At 37.7% G+C, this 22,678-nt stretch overlaps 1 protein-coding gene across 22 annotated transcripts in view; it reads left to right on the top strand.

The window, feature by feature from the left end:
• Nucleotides 1-8,625: 8,625 nt before the first annotated feature.
• Nucleotides 8,626-22,678, top strand: part of JAKMIP2 (janus kinase and microtubule interacting protein 2) — a 177,827-nt gene continuing 163,774 nt past the window's right edge. For 11 of the 22 annotated variants that reach the window (XM_077897754.1, XM_077897759.1, XM_077897770.1 and 8 more), the window contains exon 1: nt 9,200-9,535. The gene's annotated coding sequence lies outside the window, so the exon portion shown is untranslated. Of the gene's footprint in view, nt 8,830-9,199; nt 9,536-9,894; nt 9,966-12,901; nt 13,008-22,678 lie in introns of those variants that run through there. The other 11 variants (XR_013379731.1, XM_077897752.1, XM_077897774.1 and 8 more) reach the window with 4 other exon arrangements.

Raw genomic sequence — 22,678 nt, 5'->3', positions numbered from 1 at the left:
GGAAGCAAAAAGGAGGATGAGTCTTTCAGTTTCTACACAAAATACAGAAGAGCTGACACCACCACCCCCAACCCTAATCCACTCCCAATGCGATGAGGTCCAGACTGATGTAAGGCCCAGGGCCACATTTCATCTGGAAATATTGTCTTCACCCCTTCTCCTTTTTTATCATATACTTTTAGTTGTTTATCTCTCTGCCATAAATATAGTTGTAAAATGGGAGGATTTTGTGAAAGATGAAGACATTGCATAAAATGAGAACCCCAAAATTTAACTTTGCCAGGAGGAGGCAGTGGGCAGACACAAGACATCTCAAAGATTTCCTTAAAAGGTTTTGTTGTCCTTGTGATCCAGAAAATGAGGTTAAAAAATAATCTGGCAAGACCTAGAAAGGTTAGAGGAAAGGGTATGAAATTCCATTTCTTTGACTTCAGTATCAGACCACTGTGCCCTTAACATCCTGTATGAGGTCTCTCCCAGGGACAAGAGAAGAGATTAATATTCATTTCATCTGTTGATTCAGGTGTTACAAGGGCTGGCTAGTATGACCTACAAAAGATCAACCAGAAGCATAGTTTATTCAGGGTCATAAAGATTAATCCTGTGCATAAATTTGTATCTCAAGGCTTGAAGCTCATATGAGACTGCATAAGTAAAGCCACTCTTGTCCTCTCATTTCTATTTTACCTGTAAAAATCAGGCTTTTCAAATGCTCTTTGGGCATTTGTAGCATCTCATAGATCCTTTGATTAATTAATTAAAGTAAAATCATTGATTTGTACATTTTGCAATTGCCTGAGGATCCTGATTTTATCATTTTTGAAAGCTAGACGTCAAAAGAATTAAGAGACTTACAGATTTATTCGAGAGATGATTTTGGGTTTTGTTAAAGACAGAAATTTATTATAAGGAGAAACAGATGCTGAGGAAAGTGAAGGAATTTGGAATTAAGATAAAAGAAAAGAGGCTTAGAAGAGTTAAAAGGAAGAAAGTTTCTTTCTCAAAATTGAGCTCTTTCTCTCTCTCTCTGGGTTTAGCCGAATCTTTCCTCCATCATTCCCATTCTAGAATCAAGCCCACATGGTCCACAATGGGAGTCCCTGGTTCCTCCCTTAGCTTGTACCAGAGGCTAGAGCTAGGGACATGTTAAGCAAGAGTGCCAGGAGGAGGCAGTGGGCAGACACAGACATCTTGAAGATTTCCTCACAAGGTTTTGTTGTCCTTGGTGTGGGAGTGGGGGGAACCCACAGAACTCAAATTCCTTCACTGTACATTTTCTTAACATGATAGTGTTAGCAAGCTCCAGCTCCCAATTTCACACTTCAGATCAACTGTAAGAAACAAATCGAATAGTAATAAAATGTAAATACAGGATGTAAATATTTAAAGAGATTTGGCTCATAAATATGAGACAGACCAGGCAGCCAGTCTGTAAGTTCCACTTAGAGAAAACCCTTTTCCCCTTTCAGTCCCTCTGCACCTGGCATACCTGTCAGACAAAAATAAGTACTCAGCTGTTTGAGGTTATCTAAAAGAAAATTTGGTGGGTGAGGTGGGAGGAAACATTTTTTAAAATTTGGGAAGTGGGCAGCCTGGGTGGCTCAGCGGTTTAGCGCTGCCTTCAGCCCAGGGCCTGATCCTGGAGACCCAGGATTGAGTCCCACGTCGGGTTCCCTGTGTGTGTGGAGCCTGCTTCTCCCTCTGCCTGTGTCTCTGCCTCTCTCTCTCTCTCTCTCTCTCTCTCTCTGTATCTCATGAATAAATGAATAAAAACTTTAAAAAAATTGGGATGTGTAAGGAAATGTTTGGGTTTCATAAGAAAGGTTCAGATGTGGGGGGTGGGTATAACAAGAGCTAAAGCTCACAGAGACCTGTCTACATACAGGCGTGTGCTAAGCTTTTTATAAACATAATTCATTTAGATCTCTATTTGGTAGGCAAAGGCAATTTCTACCCTGGCCTCATAGAGGAAGACATTGAGGCTGAGGGATGATATGGTTACAGGACCTCACAGTTGGACTATAACCCAGTAAGAAGCCAAATTCGTTGTGGTTGAGAATATGGTTTAGATGTTCAGGAGGCTCAGAGTAAAGGAAGGCCATTTCTTTTTTTTTCTTTTTTTTTAAGATTTTATTTATTCATTCATGACAGACACAGAGAGAGAGAGGCAGAGACACAGGCAGAGGGATAAGCAGGCTCCATGCAGGGGAGCCCGACGTGGGACTCAATCCCAGGTCTCCAGGATCATGCCCTGGGCTGAAGGCCACACTAAACCGCTGGGCCACCGGGGCTGCCCAGGAAGGCCACTTCTTGATGGCATTCTACTCCAGATTTGGAGGATGATCTGAGTCATAATTATGACATTCTTCCAGGCCTCATCTACCCTACTCAGCCAAATTGCTTCATTGCAGTGAGCTCATTGGTGACTTATCCAGGACACCGGGTAGTCGTTAATGCCTAATTCTCCAGTGTGCTGTGCCTGGGGAGGGAGGGAAAAAAGGCCCCTGAGAGTGAGATACTTAGAACCCCTTCAGGTTTCCCACCCTTGCCCAGAGCCAGAGCCTGGCAGTCTTTCCTCCCTATAAAAGGGACCAGTTGGCTATCTGCTTAGAAATGATCTTGGTGTCTCCCTCTCCTTCAGCCCCAGCATCCAATCCACCAGCAAGTCCTCACAGTGCCACCTTTAAAATGTATTCATTCAAAATAGTCCAGTTCTTTATATATCCACTACTGCCACCTTATTTAACAAATATGACCTGAAGCCTCGATGTCCATAGCACCCTAATGGCATGCACTTTTGCTCACTACCAATACCTTCCCCATAATACTTTAAACCAAATTTAAACTCTTCAATGGGTCTTCACTACGTTTACAACAAAACCCCCAATTACCTGACAGTGAGTTGCAAGGCGCTGCGTAATTTGGTTCCTGCTCATCTTCCCAACTTCTCTTCTTGCCGCTTTCCACCATGCTCACCATTTCCAGCTCTACTGACCTTCAAAATTATTTCTTATTCCTGGCTTTCTGTATCCTCAGGGCTCATCCTTCCATGTAAACCTCTCTTTTCTCAGCTCCTACATGACTGCCATAATCCATACTTCATTTCTCAGTTTAAATGCCGCCTCCATAGTGAGTCATTCCCATTCTCCCCACCCCTATTACTTATCTTCCTTTCTGGTTCATTGCTTCATAGCACTTGTGAAATTTTGCCATCTTTTTTTTTTTTTTAATTTTTTTTTAACTTTTATTTATTTATGATAGTCACAGAGAGAGAGAGAGAGGCAGAGACACAGGCAGAGGGAGAAGCAGGCTCCATGCACTGGGAGCCCGACGTGGGACTCGATCCCGGGTCTCCAGGATCGTGCCCCGGGCCAAAGGCAGGCGCCAAACCGCTGCGCCACCCAGGGATCCCAATTTTGCCATCTTTTAAAAAAGATTTTATTTATTTATTTTGAGAGAGAGAGAGAGAGAAGGAGAGGGTGTGCTCATGAGAAGGGAAAGGGCAGAGGCAGAGGGAAAGAGACTCTCAAGCAGATACCATACTGAGGGAGGAACCTTGGGTGGGACTTGATTCCAGGACCATGAATTTATGACCTGAGCCAAAATCAAGAGTTGGACGCTTAACCACCTGAGCCACCCAGGTACCACATCAAAATTTGCTATATTTTAGTGGTTTGTTTTCTTGTTCTCTGATCTCCCCATTAGCCTCTAAACTCCATAGTGACAGTTCACTCTGGGATGCATGTGCTTTTTGTATTACATGGCTCATGATCTCTACTCTTAGTGCTATATGTAATAAGATGTTTGAGTTACAAGGCACTGTAAGAATTATGAAAATCATGGTACCTCCCATAGACAACTAAAAGTAAAACCTATACTAAAATTAAAATGAAACTTGTATATATTCTGAAATCAAACCAGCTCATTTATAGATTTTCTGGTTGCAAAATTTTGGAAAAGCTCACTGAAAGGAAATTTTCTCATTTCTTTGATGTCCCTGACTTGCTGGTAACCTAAGCCCATGTGCTGTCTGCCAGTGGGTAATATACAACTGCCCTAGACCTGAAAAGGAAAAAGTGTTTCACATTTTGATATCAGAGCAAAAGTTTATATTATCATGTAAATCTTACTTAATAAATCTGTAATGGAACAGTGGTCAGTGTTAGCATTATACCTCTTTTCCTACTGTAAGAACAGTTAATCTTTCAGCCTCCCTTCATTCCTTCCAATCCCACACAGTCTGTCAGCTCCTTACCTATTGACAAACTCTAACTCCTCAAATAAATTAACAGAAAAAAAACATGGAAGAAAGAAATTGTGTGCTTATGTGTGTGAGTGGTTGGGGGGAAGGAAGCAAATTCTTTCAATAAACATGTAAGTGCACATAATATGCATATATATGGTGCTAGGCACCAGCCCTAAGTAAAATATGAGTAACATGCATATTCCTGCATATCTCAGCACCTGTACATATCCTTCCCTTTGTCAGAAACCAACTGCCCCTACCCTACCCTGTAATCCCTCCAGTAATAGCTCCCTTGGGCTTCTAAACTCAGTTATATCCTCCCTTTATGTGCTATTAGAGCTTCCAATGGTTCTCTGTTGTAGCCCTCAACATAATTTAATTATGTTTAATTATGTAGTCTTGTCTTTCCTTTTAGATTATAAACTCCATGAAGAGAGTTTTCATGTTGTCTTACTCATAGTTGTATCCCTAGCACCTAGAACAGCACTCAGTAGCAGCTAGCAGTAAATATTTGTTAGATTAGTATAGAAATAAATAAATGAATGGATAGTATATTCCTGACCTCAAAGTGCTTATAGTCAAATAGGAAAGAAAGACACAGAAAAAACTATTTGCCATTTAACATCATGAGGGCAGCAATAAAGACGTGACAGGGGACAATAGGAACAACACTTCTAATGCTAATTCTGGTAACCCTTGAAGACTCCCCAAAAGAGGTGATGCATAAATCATCAAGGTTGAAGAATTGGGGCAGGGAAGGCATTGCTAGAAAAAACAAGGTGAGCTAAGGCCAATGTATCCACCTACTATGCATGCAGTCGTTCTCAAAATGGTTCGCTGTAGGAGTATGGAGTTCATGGGAGAGTTCTAATATTTTGCTTACTGGTAGTATTTTTTTTTTTTAAGATTTTACTTTCTTTTAAGTAATCTCTACACCCCTTGTGAGGCTGGAATTTACAGCCCCGAGATCAAAAGTCACATACTCTACCAAATGAGCCAGCCGAAGGCCCCATTATTGATAGTGTTGATAAAGGATATGCAGTGAAGTCCGAATGATGCTTTCCTCTTAATGAACTTGGAAAGATTCTGACAGCTTACATTGAATGTTCTCCGTAAGTAAGTAATATATTAATAACCTCTTACAGAGTAGACAAAGAATAAACATTCACTTCTATCACTTCTTCCCTTTTTGACCCTTTTTTGGAGGAAATCAAGATATTGGACTATCTCTGAGATAAACATCTACAGAAATCCTCATGGTCTGCTGAAAGCTGGTCTGCAGTCTTAACAAGTTTTTAGAATACCCCTGAGTGATCTGAGTGTTTTGGAAACATCCAGAAAAAATATGCTATGTATAACCATGGTTTTTAAAAATAATACTTACAGTGATATGAACTAAATATTATCTATTGCTTATTACAAACCAGGTACTTGTTAGTTTTTTGCAACAATAACTTTGATCTTTAAAACAAACTAATGAAATAGGTACTGCTATCATGTCATACAATGAAGAAACTAAGGCACACAGAAATTAAGCAACTTGCCCAAGGTCACTAAGAAAACAAATGGTGAAGCATGAACTCAATCCAAAAAGTCTGTCTTCAGAGCCTATACTTTGCAGCTTCCTCCCATTATGCTGTGGCTTCTCCTGAAAATTTAATGCCGCTTTTGGAGCCAAGACCCACACCCTGTACTTTTTCAGACATCTCATAGCATCCAGAAGTCAAAATTGGAAAGGTCCCAGAGGAGGTAGACAGTCTGCCCCCTGTTAGTACTACTGAAGAAGACATTCTTAGAACAGAATCGGTATTTCTCAAACAAGACCATGCATACTACTAGCAGTATGCTAGATAATTTTGAATATGCATGAGCAAACATTTCCATTTTCATAACTATATTTAAAATATGTATCAGCTATTATGCTAATAAGATAATTTGTGTGATTATTTTAGTTTTTAATTTTGAGAAAAAATATATAACTGGACAGATAATATTATAAAGTAGCCTATAGAGCCATGATTCAATGCAGAAGTTGTTGATATTTTATTTATTTCCTGGTTTATTCATTCAACAGATATTTATGGAGCACCTAAAATAGTTCAGGGACTGTTCACAAACAGACAAGCAAACAAAAATCCCTGCCCTTTCATAACTTACATTCTAATGGAGAGAAACAGATAACAAAAATTATAGAAGCACAAGTAAATAATATAGTATATTAGAAGATGACAAATACCATGGGAAAATAGAGCATGATTAGAGAGGAGATGGCAATAGAGAGAAGGATTGAAATTTTAAAATTACAAAAAATTATTACAAATAAAGCTAGTATCTGTGTTAGCCCCTCAAAATATATGACTTTGCTTTAAGTTCCTTTCTCTGAGGACACTCTCTTTACCATGCTTGTTTTTATATATATTCTACTGAAGCCAGAGACAAATTTCATTTTTTTTAAGATTTTATTTATTTATTCATGAGAAACACAGAGAGAGGCAGGGACATTAGTAGAGGGAGAAGCAGGCCCTGCGGTGAGCCTGATGTGGGACTCGGTCCCAGGACCCTGGGATCATGCCCTGAGCCAAATGTAGATGTTTAACTACTGAGCCACCCAGGTGTCCCTAGACAAATTCCATTTTAAGATAAATAAAAAAGTAGATAAAATAAATAGAAAATAATTAAAAGTGATTATTAAAGAAAGCTGTTATTAAATAACGATAATAATGCTGCATGGATACGGCAAAAGGTAGGAGAGCATTTGAACGACTAAATTGTTCGAAGAGGGAGCACCAAAACACTTTTTTCTCCCCTAGTTGATTCTACCTATGTTGATAGGAGGAGAGAAAACTGTAATCACCCACCCCAACCAAGTCAGAAAGGCTTGAAAGATGAGATGCCCCCTCATGAGGCCAATGGGGAGGATTCTGTTACCCAAACATGTCTGAGCTTCTACAACCCACAGCTTTTCTTTCTGCTAACTTACATGACCAGCTTTGTGGAGACAGCAGAAGGTGAGATTCAGAGAAGAATACAAAAAAAGAGCAAGACAACCCATTCCTTTCTGTTACACGAGTCCACTTCCATGATGTGGAAGTATGTGCAGACTACGTGGTTGCTCAGTCTCTGGTGGGAGGCAGGAGCCACCAGCCGCACAGAGTGGAGAAGACCAAGAGATAAGGCCAAGGATGGTAATGAGGATGAGGTGCAGCCCTTTCCTTAACCAGCTAATCATCTTCAAGTTAGTTTTGTTAGAATAGGGCACTGGCATCAAGAGGGACTCCATCTAGGGAAAAAAATCTTACATTTTAATATTAATTACTTAAGACCAGGTAATCATAACTAATATTTATTGAACAGTTACTTTGTGCTAGACATTATTAATGCTCTACATACATCATTCCATTCAGTTCTCACAATGACCCCATGATAGTCATTTGCTATGATAATTTCCAAAATGATAGGTTCAGGGAAGTTAATTATTGTGTGTCAAGTCATATCTATGGTAAGTACTGGCACCAGAAATGGATCCCAGGCTGTCTGACTCTGAAACTTACACTAATCCTATTTGAATTTATAAATAAATGACCCTATGGGTTAAGAACAAAGGGTACCTGCATTCCATATAGGAGTGGCAAAAAACTACTGGTTAGGGGGAAGCAAATGTTAGTATTAGAAGGGTCAGAGATTTCATTGTTGGCCCTATTGTTAATTAGCTGTGTGAGTTTGGGAGATTTATATAACTCCTTTAAGACTTAGAATATCCTTGACTGTTACATTTTAGAGAACTTTTATTCTTTCAGGCTCTCTCTGTCTTTGCCATCATCATCACCATCATATTGTTCTTGATGAAAAAACATCACCAATACATCACCATGTATTGTTTTCTCACCTTAATTTTTTGCCTCGTGTGAACTTGCCATGCTATTCCCTTGATCCCTTGGATTAAGAGGCAGCGATAAATGTACTACTACTACTACTACTACTATTAGTAAACATTTGCATTCTTACTACATTCCAAGTGCTATTAGTGCATTATTTCATTTAATTTTTACAACTGCTGCACGAGATAAATACTAGTATCATCTATAATTTAGAGTTAGAAACAGAACTCACAAAGAACTCAGAACATTGCTGATTTCACTTCCTTTTTTTCCTACCTACCACCCTGACTATCAGCTGGCTTGGGAACTCCAAAAGAACATCCATGAAAATGGCATCCATGATAATGGTACAGAATTCTCTGCAGGAAAATTTCCTACTCCAGTAGTTTGACGTTATATAAAGCTTTAGAACTCTCCACCAACTGGTTGGTGTTCCTGAGAACGGTGTGGTTGCTCAAGAAATCTCTGTTCCCTCTGTTCCAAAATCCTTTTTAACAGGGGAGTGCCAAATACCTCCAAGCCCCATTCTGAAAGAGAACTGGAAAAACAGTGAGACCAAGTGACTCACTTGGGAAGAACAAGCAGAAAGTAGTGCTAAGGAATCAGACTTGCATCTTATTGCAAAGTCCGGCCACTCAACTTTGCTTTTTAACAACCTTGAGTGACATTGAGTGAAAGATACTATTAAGGACAAACATATTTGGGGTAATTATAATCTCCGATTACACGATATGATTTTCTCCATTTGTTATTATTTTTTTCTGATAGCAAATTTCAATACATTTTGTTGGAAAACCATGGAAAGTGCAGAACATAGTTATGATGTATGTTTCAGCCTTGATTTCGGTTACATTTAAATTATTCTCTTCCTGTGCCTGTACACCCTTGCCCCATTTTTAAAGACCCACAGTCCAGGTAGGAGAGACCAAGAGCATCCCAGAGGGCAGCAGCACCACTCCCCTCCCCTCCAGCCCCTGCAGCTCATTTCTCCCGTCTCCCCTCCCCCTTAGGCTGGTGGCTCGCCATTGGTCGTTGCCATGACAACCAGCAGCTGCCGGCACAGGCCGCCTCTACCGCAGCAGGGGTGGGGTCTGGGGGAGGGGGCAGGAGAGGCGGAGCCAGAGGAGGTGTCTGCTGCAAGTTCCTGGCTGCCTCTGAGCTCACCCCATCCTCGGCGCGGGAGGAGGCCAAGTGCCGATGCCGCTGCCGCCGCCGCCTCGGCTGCTGGTGCTCTAGCGGGGCGGGAAGGGTGGTTCCTCTCCGCACCGTCGCCAGCCGGAGAGGAGGGAACAAAATCCCAGCAGCGGCTGCTGATGTTGGGTTCGGAGGCCGCATCCGACTCGGTCGCAAGGAAAATGGATTCAGTTTGCATCTTTCCCTCCTTTCGACAGCTTCTCCGAGTCTCAGCGTGGTAAGCAGGAGACGATGGGGCTGTCTTCTGGGTTTAGCCGCCGGTTCAAGGACCTGTGGGTACATTTGCGGCCGGCACTTGAACAATGACTCCGTCGGAGTAGGAGAGGGAGATGTGCAGACAGAGCTGGGGATGGAGAGAGGAAGGGTGCCGGGAAGAGAGAAGTAAGAAAGCATCCGCTGTGGGTTTTTTTTTTTTTTTTTTTTTTTTTAATGGTGTTCTGATTTTGTCTTGAACGGGCTCAGATTGCAGACTGAGCCACTTGGTTCCTTTCCTTCCCAGCTTAGCAGCAGAATCAGGGGGTGGAAGAAGAGCTAACAAGACATGGGTGTTATTGAAAGGATTCATTTAATTTGCAGCTCTCACATACAGGGTCGGGCCTTCCTAAAACCCGATTGGTGCCTCCTAAGCTTCCCGGCCTAATTATAAGGTGATTTTGCTTATTTCCTTCATCGCTAAGAAAAAGTAGCCCCAGAATTTAGCATTCTATTTCATATTCTAATGCACTCTTGTTGAGAAACCATTTGCTGGATAGAGTTTGATTTTTAGTGGGTAATTGTGATTATGAACATACAAATGTATATCCTATGGTTATGCATATCATGCATACACATGTTTCCTAGCATAAGTAGTGCATTTATGAAACATATTTATATGCACACTGTGCTCTGCAATCATATTTATGGGTTATAAATGCCCTTGCACACTTGGAGGTAATTGCATATTTTTGAAACTATGCTTCTGGTTTGTATTATTCATTGGCTTCATTTGGATTAATGTGAGATTTATTCTTGTTATTGTCCCTTAGTTTCATTGTGACCAATTAGGACAGATGCCTATCATTTAGTCTGTATCTTAGCCCTAGATGCGAATTCATAGCCTGCCTCTTCTCTTTATTTTTAATTGGTTTTGTGGGGGGGGTGGGGGTGACTTGAGAGCTCTGAATTTACAATGATGGGAAAGGGAGGTGGCTTGAGGTATTATTTTGTGTCCAGCATCTTGCTAAGTGAATGTTGAAACAAATCAGTTTTCTCGAAATTCTACTCTATCCCTTTCATGTTTGTGTCTTGTGTCCCAGGAAGCACAGACGAGCTGGAAGGTGAACTGCATTCATTTTATTTGATAGTGCTGCTTGCTCTTTGGTCTTCATTCCTTCACTATCCAGGCACCATTTTACAGTTCTCTCAAATGTTGTATTATGGGTCACTTCTTTAGGTGGTTAAGTAGGAAAGTGGGATTGTTTTGAAAATCTAGGTGTTCCCAAGTGCCCTAGCCATTTCCAAATTAGTCTGCTTATACAATGAAATGAAAGAAGAGAGTGAGGGAAGCTTAGCAAGAGAATGTAAAGCAGGTCGCCCGAAATGGGGGGCTGTTATAGTTTACAAATGCTTACTAGGATCTGCTTGACCTTTTATTATGTTAAGGCTTTATGGCAGCTCAGGACACTGAAGATGCCTGAGATGAGTAGGATACAGGGCTCCATTAATAATGCAGGGGATTGGATTTCACTGAATTAAAGCCAGAAAAATCCTTGCAGGTAAAAGTGTATTACATTCATCATATGGACTAGTTTTATCCACCAGTCTCTTCTCAAATAGTATCATTGTCAGTGCTAACATTTTTTATAATATAAAGTAACATTTTTTATGTTAATCTTGCATTTTATTTTATACTGCTCCTTCATTTAAAAATTTTCCATGTATTTGAATGAAGTTTATAGTTTAATTTCTCAGAGAGTAAATGTTCCATTTGGTTTCTATATAGGAAGACTTAATGGGAAGAATGGATTTAGTATGCTTATGGCATATTGTATATTATATAGATCCACAACTCTGTAAAGTCATGCTATTGTGTGCCCAATTATAACTAAATAAAGTAGAGCAAGGAAAGAAGTACTTGGCTTATATGTCATATAAAATTTTTGTAACACATTGCATTCTAATCTTTTAATGATAACTTTTGACTTCTAAAAATTAAAATTTTAGATATATCTTAAAAGCTTACTAGCTTTAAAAAATTTAAGACACATTTAGTTGACCCTGTTTCATGCAATGAAAACAGCTATCTTGGGGCTTTGTTTTATTTCCTTTGTGTGGAATTTTCATTAGGCTGTGGTTTTATAGGTGAAGTTGGTACAGTTTAGGCAGAGGCCAGTGACCATAGGCCATGGGCACAGAACTGACTATCAATAGTAGCCTGTTTTATCTGTGTGGTCAGACCCTGATGGGAATCACAGACCTAGTTTTTGATCCCACAGCTTGAGACAGTTATATGGCCTTTGCTGAGAGCCACACAAAAGTGAAGTGTGTTTAAAGGACTACAAGATGTGCTCTCAAACAAAAGATAAGTAAACTAGGATTATTTCATTTGGAGAAGAGAAAATTGAGACATGACAGTCATTTGCTTTAGAAAATCTGGGAGTTGTTTGGAACCTAAAATATAGTCAGTCAATGTGCTTCAACTTCATTAGGAAAAATGAAGATTAGAAATACAGAATGTAGAACTTGCTGATAGCAAAGTTGAGTTGTCCACTGGACAACAGATAAGGTAGCACTTTCTTTCATCAAAACCTCTGAAAGTATGACTTAGACATGCATTTATTTGGGATGGCATAGGCTAGATTCTCTCTCAAGAAGTTCTCTAGCTTTTTCTAGAGCAAAGTGTCCATTTTATAGTGTGCTTTAGCTGTTTAATATCTGGTACTTCTAGATTTGTAATAGTAAGACTCCATTTTGGAGTCTTTGGGCTTGTAAATTACAGAATTTGGATATTTTTAAAGAAGTCAGTTGACCATCTGCTTGGAAAATATTATGTGTCATCCTGTCAGGATGCAGGGAACTGAATATTGGCCTCTTCATAAGAGTCCTTTCTCAGCAACTTTGTGGAATTTAGTACCTAATAGCCATATTAAAATTTTTTTCTTTTGTATGGCTACTTTTGAAAACTAAAATGGGGTTGAGTGGGGTATGGATACAAAATAATTCAAGGGTCATCAAGGGATGTCAGAAAGAACAAAGTATGTGAGAGATACTTGCAAGTTATCGTTTAAATGTGCTATTTAGCAGTATTCAAATTTAATTAATTCTCTGTTTCTCAAACACTGTCTTGAAAATGCCACTCTTGTTGGAATAGTAAATATTTTGACAGGCATTTAAACTTTAGTAAAACTTGTTTTAATTGGAGTAAAACCATTAATTCCTCACTTTGTGGTAGGATATTCCTTGTTTCTTCAACATATATCAATTTTATGTACATGCTTCTAGTCTCCATCAGGATGACTTAGAAAATATCTGAAAAGTCAAAACCATTTTCTACATTTCTGATAGGTTTATTAAAGGATTAATGCTTTGTTTTCCATGATTGCAGCCTAAAAGGGAACTGAATTTATCATGGAAGTTTCAACATAACTCAACAATCTGTTTTTTTCTGAAATAAATGAACCAGATTCATTTATCTGACTGTTACTTGAGAGGTCAGTTGCAACTCTTCCTATTTGTATATCCCAAGTATTATTCTATCAATTAAAAATGTTTTTACACAAGAGGAATAAATCATATAATCAAACTATTTGTAGAGAGCTCTTATATGACTAGAACAATTGGCATATTGTAGCAATGTAGAATTTCCTTGGAATATATAAGATGTGAAATTTCCTTGGGATCATACAGATGTGAAAATACAGTTGTAATAATTGCCATCATTACACCTTACATTATTAATATAATCTTTTGTTCTCAAAGTCATTTTACGTTCTCTAGTTTTCATCTAATGTTCCCCCAAATTCTCCCGTGCCAGTAAAATTGTGTTATCATAAGTGGAAACAGGCTCAGAGAAGTTAGGCTTGTCCGAGTTTGGGTTTGGTAAATGGTCTAATTGGGCCTGGATTCCAAATTCCTCGAGCCCAAATCTACTGTGTCAGAACATTTAATATATTATCTTGCTAATTAAAATTTTAAAATAAAATTAATTTTAAATATCAAATACAGTAAATCTGCATTAAATGTGACTCATTTTATTTGAAATTTTATTTGAATATTTTGGGTCATTATTTGCTCTTTGATCATATCGAATTGCTAAGTAGACTAAATGTATGCTTAGGGTATCAGCCTCCCCCCACAAATAATGGTGCACACAAAATTGATTTTGGAGAAAACCTGAGATTCTTGATATCTTAGAAAAGCATAGAAGCATTTGTCTGGGAAAAATCAGAAGTTTGTTGGATTGATGTGCCCTTTTTTTATGGCTAAGTATTGTTTTTATGTTTAGTGACATCCAGGTTAGGAGGAAACGATTTTTTTTTTTTTTTCTGTGCTTAGGACCAAATTAAGATTCCTATAGATCCTGGACCTTGAAAAGAAACCTGGCCATGCCTATGTTCTAAGCATTTTTTCACCTACATGTTCTTAAAATTAAAAATTATATTACATCCTTTAAAAAGTATACATCAGGGGTGCCTAGATGGCTCAGTTGGTTGGGCATATGGTTTGGTTTCGGCTCATGATCTCAGTGTGGTGAGATCGAGCCATGCATTGGGGCATTGGGCACTGTGCTTTTCTCCCTCACCCTCTCACCCTTTGCCCCTCCCCCTGCTCCCATGTCCTACTTGCTCTGTCTAAAGTAAATAAATAAATAAATAAATAAATAAATAAATAAATCTTTAAAAGCAAAAAAAAGTACATCAGCTCAGCAAGTTACTAATATTTTCCCTAGACAAATACTTTTATACTTTTCTGAAATTTCAAAAATTTAATACTTTTCTCCAAAAACATTCTATTTTGGCGGCGGGGGAGGGAGTCTTCCTTTCTCTGCTAATGCCCTAGGCACACAATTTGTGTCTATTTGGCAATTCAGCACTGGCCAAATAACAACTTGTGCCATCTGAACTATCATTCCACATTTGGGAAGCATCCTTTATAATTAATTAGCTTGCAGTACAAGTGAGATCTGTCACACTGAAGACATTCTGCTTTAAATCAATATTCACTGATACAATTAAATTTTTTCTTTTAAAAGTTTTTTTTTACATTTAAAAATACATCATTGTGAGAAATAAATAAAAGGTAATACAGAAATGTATAAAAAGGAAAAAAAAAAAAAAAAGAAATCACCCAGAAACCTACCTCAAGAAATAATTACTGTTAGCATTTTGGGAAAATTTCCTTCTAGATTTTTTTTTACATACTCTAGGTATTGTTTTGTAGTTCTTTTACTTTATATAAGGTGACTGTCTTTCCGTGTCAATGAAATATGTCTCTACTCTGACGTTTTTCCTGATTCAAGATGCTTTTTCCATGAAAGTATAAAGACCTGCAAGTCTTTATACATTGTTTTAAATACTTGTCATGATACAGGTAGATCCTGCTTGATTTACAGCAGGTGTGAGTCAAGCATTGTTTTCAGGAAATCTGATATCTGTTACTCTGACCTGCCACTGCATCTCACAATGGGTATTAAATTAATCTTGGTTATCTCTTGTCTGCTCATAATGAGTGAATTTTAAGCCCAAGTCAATGAAATCTTTGTCTGAATCACTAGAAATGTCACCAGACGCATGCATAAGCAAACAAGCAAAAAAACAAATATAAATTTCTTTCAGATTTTTGTCATTTTTCCTCAGTATGGTAGTGGCATCCTACAGTCTTAACCACTGTGTCCAAGTCAAATCCTCTATGTAAGCTTTTTTTTTTTTTTTTTTTTTAGAGAGAGAGAGAGAGAGAAAGTACGTAAGCACAGGATGCAGAGGGGCAGAAGAAAAAGGACAGAATCCCAAGCAGACTCCACATTCGGTGCAGAGCCCAATGTGGGGCTCTCTCATAAACCTGAGATCATGATCTGAGCTGAAACTAAGAGTCAGATGTATAACCAACTGAGAACCTAGGTGCCCCAGCATATTTAAGCAACATACATTAGCTGTCACATGATTTCCTAGAGTAAACTAAGCTTTATTTTTGGCATCTGTCTATTCCTTAAACCTGTATGTAGTTTTAAAATGAAAGCCCAGGGGTGCCTGGGTGGCTCATTTGGTTAAGTGTCCAACTCTTGATTTCAGCTCAGGTCATGATCTCAGGGAGTTGAGATAGAGTCCTGTGTCAGCTCCCTGCCTGGTGTGGAGCCTGCTTGAGATTCTGTCTTTCCCTCTGCCCCTCCCCCTACCTCCTCTCCAGCTTGCTCTCAAGTCCAATCTCTCTGCGGGGAGGGGGGAGGAATGAAAGGCCAGTGATCTGACTCTTCTCTTTTATAATATGAATGGTTGCAATCTCCTTATACTTTAAGTTTGAGCTTTAAATATAACTCTTTAGAGAGAGGTTTCCTTAATTATATCTCCACTATTATCCTCTACACCCTGTGGATTTCCTTCATAGCATTTACCAAAGTCATAATTATAGAGCTATTTATTTGTGTGCTTGATTTTCCCTACCCTTCAGTAGATTGTAAGCTCTTTGAGGGCAGAAAATGAAACATTAATGAAACCATTAATGACAAACGTCATGGCACAACGTATGTGCATGATAATTGTTGGTTGGCTGGCTGGCTGACTAGATGGATGGATGGATGGATGATCTCCTGCAGGCCCTCTGGTTTAAGATTGTGGAATATTTTTCCCACTAGTAGTTCTTTGGACTGTGATTATTCATCCTTTTATTTTGGCAGTAAAAACAAGTGGATTGTATTTGTATTTGTGACATTCTCTGTATTCTAAGATTTGGGTAAAGGGAAATCAACTTCTTAAAGGCAATAAATCTCAACGCTTTAAAAATCAATAATTGAAAATTGTTCACTATATAGTATGACATAAATAAGAAAAGCTGTGAACATTTCTTGCCTCCTCTATTCCCTTTCAAAATTGAATTGTAAGTCAGAAATAGTGATGCCACCAGTAAGCAAATTTCTTTGGATTCATTGAATTTATTAAAATAAATTAGTAATTTAATTATTATTAGCATCAAATCACATATCCACACTTAAAGTTCTTTTGCTATTCTGGAAATCCACTCTAGTAAATTCACTAATAAACAAATCATCCGTTCGTATCTGTATCCAGAAAGTAAGACTAAACAGAAATGGCGGTAATAATCTCACCGAAGTATGAGGTAGAAGTCTTTGTTCCCTTTCTTTGACATCTGAATCAAGATCATTTACTGCAATGCTTGAAATTCTGGAGTCTAACTGCAGCAAAAATATACATAGAAAACCAAGTCTGACTAATTTTAGTTGACACTCTCTGGTCAGAAAACAATTCGCTGGTGTTATTTTCAAGAAGGAAATTTGCTGAGATCATTGGGACTCTAAAAAAGCTTTGTGAGCATGTGCTCAAGTAAAAAGGGTGATATTTTCTCATGACTTCTGTTCCAAACTGGAAACATTCCCTTGGAAAATGCTACCAGTACAACGACAATGAAAATGTAAACCAAGCAAATGTTTCTTACCCACATTCCTTATCTGGTTTTTCCCTGTGCAGCATTTCATAGAGAGAGGTATCTTCCAAAAATAAGCTGAGCTCATACTCTGTAGTCATTACTGATCCATATTATGTCCCATAAACTCTTCTTAGGTCAGATATATCTACTTCGAACGTATTTTCCGGAACAAAAGCCATCTTTTTCTATGCAAGGATGCTGATGAAAACAACTAGACTAGAATACTTTAAAGGAGTACCATTCTGTAAAATCCATGATATGGTGCCATTCTACCAACAAGCCATTAAAAGAATAGCAAGACAATCGGCAATTTTTTAAATGACAGTCACCAATCTGAAGGTGGTACAAAAAAAAAAAAATTAACACTCTAACACTCTAATTTCTTATGAGAATTCTCGAAATTCTGCTAATTGGCACTGATAGGACAGAGAGAAGAATTTTGGTGTTTTGAAGATATTATAGATCCCAAATTTGCTTTCTTATGAATTTCCTAGATAATTCCTATTATGAAGATGGGGGAACTCTGGAATTACTGGAGTTTCTCCATCATCTGCTCTGCTCTGGTTACCTAGACCCGAGGAAAGAACTAACTCCCACTTTGCTGGTTCTGTCTCTGTCTCCTACATCTCTTAAGGAGGAATTTATTTTTTATTTTTATTTTTTTAAAGATTTATTTATTTATTTATTCAGAGAGAGCGAGAAAGAAAGGCAGAGACACAGGCAGAAGGAGAAGCAAGCTCCATGCAGGAAGCTTAAGGAGGAATTTAAATGGCAATTAGTTAACCATAAAATGAGTTTTGTATTTTAGAAAATATACGATTTTGATTTATTAAGGAATACATTTGACTTATGATTTACTTTTATTTTTAAAACACTTCATTAAATAAAAGCACCTACAAAGTTTTGAGTGTTTTGAACTAGATACCTAAAACACCAGCAATCATTAAAAATAAACCCTAGCTTTTAAAAAATGAAGTAATGAGGAACGCCTTACCCTAGTTAGTTTTACACAGAAGGAACATTTTAGCCATCTTGCTCTCTTCTTGGCTAGCTGGTCCACATTTTAGGATCTACAGGGTACAGTGCTATACTCTGAAACAAGAGAAAGGAAAATAGCCTGGTATAAGGGAAATTTTTTTTTCTTTCACTATTGTGTGACCATTAGGTTTTTATCCCCCATGGGTTTATTTATTTATTTATCTTTTATTTATTTATGATAGTCACAGAGAGAGAGAGAGAGAGAGAGAGAGGCAGAGGCAGAGACATAGGAAGAGGGAGAAGCAGGCTCCATGCACCCGGAGCCCAACGTGGGATTCGATCCCCGGTCTCCAGGATCGCGCCCTGGGCCAAAGGCAGGCGCTAAACCGCTGCGCCACCCAGGGATCCCTCCCCCGTGGATTTAAAAGAGCCCTATCTCTAAATGCATGCTTAAACATGTCTGATTCATATTAATGCTCTTGTTTGGACAAGTTTGCACATACTGTCCAGTCTCTTTTAACTATATGATTTTATATTTTTCTCTTTTCACTTTATTTACACTTTTTGAAATCAGACCTAAATGGCTCAGCCAGAGCTCCTAGAAGGTAGTAAAGAAGCAAGATTAACATTTCTAGTCAGTCACTGATCATTTGCATACTGAACTTTCACTAACATTCATGCAGTTGGAAAACATTAACTGTCTACATTTATTTAATGTAATCACCTTACTTTGAAACATCAATCTTTGGCTGTATAGTTAACTGTAATCTAAGCAGAATTGATCCATTCATAGTTCATATGGTGCCATCACTTACACATTCTTGATGTCCTTATATGCTGTTTGACTAACAAAAGGATCCTTATGACTGAGAGGACAAGATGAAATAGTGGAAAAGCATTTAGTTCAGGAGACCGTCATTTTGCAAAGAAGCACTCTCCCTTGAGTCAGTCTGAAAAAATGTTCAGACTTGATGCTGACCCATCTCTACTCTTTAGAATTGGGGACATCCATCATTTAAAATTTTCTTTATAATTCAAATAAAATAGTTTATTCCAACAATGAATGAGATAACCCTGACCCTCTTAATAACAAGGATATCTGAGGTTCTCTGAGTGTAACAAGTATGAAAAGGAGAAAACAACGTATTTTTTCTAAGTCATCCACAGAAAGAGAAAAAGAACTATACTGAGTACCTATTCTGTATCTGTTAGACTGTTTTCATCCATGTCTATTTTTGCAATCCTCACAACAGAGGCATTGTTCTTCCCACTTTTCAAGAGGAAAATAAAGCTTAGATAGGTTAAATATCTTAGCTGAAATAATTCAGTTAGTGAGTTTAGAAATGAGATTGAAGTAAGATCCATGCTGATTTTATGGCACAGTAGTTCAAAGCTGGAGCCTGTGGACTGGACCCAGCTCAGGAAGGAGTTTGTAAACATGTGTAAAATGTTTGTAAACAACAGTCTATGCTTCCAGCACAGCAAGAATGACCCAGCAGATAAGCATTTAATAAAAAAGAACTATCTCTGTGAACTTTAATAATGCTGTTGATCTGGTTTTTAGGGAATCATAATGACACAATGATAATTTGCAACTTCAAGTGTTTCCTTTTATGCTCCATCTGTTACTCATCTTTTTTATAATTAATAAGCTAAGTTGGTTTTTCACAGTATGTGTTTAAAACTTTATTTTACAAAGAATACAATTTAAGTTACAAAGAACTTTTGATACTTTAAATTCTCCCAAATATACAGGTAGAGAAGATGTTGTATATTATGTTATGTTATATTATCTATAATCATCCTCAGAGTAAAGTTCAGTGTCTACTTGTGCTTAGCATTACCTAATGACTGAGAAGTATGGAACTCAAATCCAGATTTCTTCAGAAATTTTTTTTGTGTAGGATCCAGCCCCAAACAACCAAATGATACATCAGTGATGTGAATCAGGGCCAAAGAATTATGACATGATCTGACCTGGCCTCTAAACCCTAATTCAGGTGCTAAGGTAACTTAAGTTCTTTTGATTCTTCCTCCCAGGTCCTTCTTTTCACATATAATCTAGGTGTGTGTGTCTGTATCTAGACACAACTAAATAAACCAAGAGCTGTGGATAAATAGTTCCTGCATGTGTATCATCATCATCACTAACACCACAAAAGCGTTAGTGAAGTTCCTCTAAATAGAGAGCATTCAGAGACTCCAATAATTAGCCCTGGTCCCTGTCCAAAAGGAACTTACATTTTTACAAGGAAAAGGGGTCAAATTTAGTAGAATGTTAGCACATGCTAACACTTACACATAATGTATAATTAGCCCCACCGTTGCCAGCGGACGTCTTCTCTGTTTTTGTGAAGTGACCACTATAGCTTCCAGCTAATAAGCCTGAACTATTGATGCACATGCTAATGAGGGTGGTTTTGAATCAGTATTTTAATCCTACCTTTCTCCTTCTAAGGTGTATCTTTCATTTGATGAGCCAAATGTAATAATGTTTCAATTAACTCTTAAATAGAGATTATTGAGGCATATCAATCTACTTTTTAGACTAAATTTGGATTTAAAAAAAGTCTTAAAAATTACTTTCAAAACATATTTCTTAATGTCAGTCGTCACTGTGTTGGTTTTTGTGTTTTACTACTTTGCCTAGATGCCAAGCATTGCACTTAAAGACATTGCATACCCTGCACCAACATGCTTTGAAGAAAGTAATAGTATTCCCATTTTATACAGAATGAAATTAAGGTTTATTGAGGTAAATCAATGTAATACTTTCTCAAGATTATCTAACTAATGACTGATGGAAACAGACTCTGAACTCCAGTATGTCTGACTCCCATCCCCAGTGCCTCTTAACTAATATGCTAATTAGCTCCCTTTTGTAATGAAAATTTGATTGTGCTCCTGAAAATTAGAGTAAATGAAGAGAAAGGCAAATATATATTTTTAATGTTATTGTTGTTGTTAAATATTAATCAAGACCTAATTTTTGCTAAGTAAAAGATAGCAACACTCTGCAGAAATGTACATTCAAGAACAAGGTCCATATAACCAGTTTCCTCAGTGAAGAAAGAAAACAAGGGAGAGATGAAATGAGCCCCAGTCTTATTATAAACCATGTGGATATTTTGTGTTTAAGTAACTATTTGATCATGCATGAGTTATATTTGTACAATAAAATCTGGGATTCTCTTTTTAAAGCAAAATTTTAAATAGGCATTAAATGTATTTTAATAAGAGAAAATTACCTGGTTTTCCTATCTACTTTTTTCAAGTAATTAAGGAACTGTGTTTTGTGCTGTGTTTTCCACAGTTTTGTAAACTATGAACATTTTGTTTTTCTCTAAAGACATTCAGAAAGCAATTTTACAGGAATTTCATCTCTGGAAAAAAATCCCCAAGTGCAAAATAGACGGAGCAGCATAAATCCCAGAACTTAATGTTATGAACAGTACAGTTTCTGTGCTCTTATAATTTCTATGATGCTATATACATAAGACTTTTTTTTTTTAATTTTTATTTATTTATGATAGTCACAGAGAGAGAGAGAGGGGCAGAGACACAGGCAGAGGGAGAAGCAGGCTCCATGCACTGGGAGCCTGACGTGGGATTCGATCCCGGGTCTCCAGGATCGCACCCTGGGCCAAAGGCAGGCGCCAAACCGCTGCGCCACCCAGGGATCCCTACATAAGACTTTTTTGTTTCAATTTTTGCTTATAGTGAATAGCAGGAGTTTTGACAACAGTAGATTTGGGTGAGAAAACACTGAAACCTTGATTTATCTGTCTCTCTATAGATCAGATATATGATAAAGTAACTGTGGCCTATCCCAACTATGGAATGCAGTGAGGCCCTTCAAACAGTATATTGTAGAAAAAAGTATTTATAACATAGGACAATATGTAGAATATGTCTTCTAAGTTAAAAACTCAAAAATCAAAAGAATTTGATGCCAATTTTATGAAAAGAGAAAAAATATACAAACACAGGCATGTTTTTAAAGATCAAAATATTAATAAGAATTAATTCTGGATGATAGCTTTATGAAAAATTTCTTCATTGAGTTTTTTATGATTTCCAAATTTACCAAAATGTATTTTACTTATTTAATTAGCAAAATGCAAATATTTTTAAATGACAGACTTTGTCATCAAGATCAGTAAATCATCCATAAACCCAAATATTTTTAACCTATCTGGTGACTCTGCAGGGCTCCTGAAGATGGAAAGTTTGCTCTCTCTGCTCAGAAGTTCCAAATTGGTGTCCACCTACAACCAGTGTTCCTGGTGAACCACAAAGGAAAGGGAGTGGCTAAGAGAACAGGATATAGGCTCTCTACACAAAATACCCATTGGGGGTGTCCCCCTCCTAAAGTTTCGAGAACAAGATCCTGTCATGAAATAGCTTGAAAACCCGATAGAATTGATAAAATTAATATTCTGTATACCAAATATCTAATTTCTAAAACTAAAATTTCCAATTTTCCCTTGAATATTCATCATCTTGTTGTCATAGTCTTCAGTGGTTTTAGTTCACAGTAGTTTAATTAGATTCAATATTAATAGGACAAAACTCCAAGCTTAACTCCATGCGATTTAGTCATAATTCATTTTTATTGGGAACCTTAAACAAGGATTTTTATAGCTTTCTTTTTTTTTCTTTTTTTAAAGATTTAGTTATTTATTTGAGAGAGAGAACATGTGAGCTTGGGGAGGGGCAGAAGGAGAGAGAGAATCCTTAAACAGAC

Source organism: Canis aureus, chromosome 5 (assembly GCF_053574225.1).
Source record: "Canis aureus isolate CA01 chromosome 5, VMU_Caureus_v.1.0, whole genome shotgun sequence".
In the NCBI taxonomy this organism is placed as follows: Eukaryota; Metazoa; Chordata; class Mammalia; order Carnivora; family Canidae; genus Canis; species Canis aureus.
Note: the sequence above shows the minus strand (reverse complement) of the source record. Positions and strands in the feature narration are given on the sequence as shown.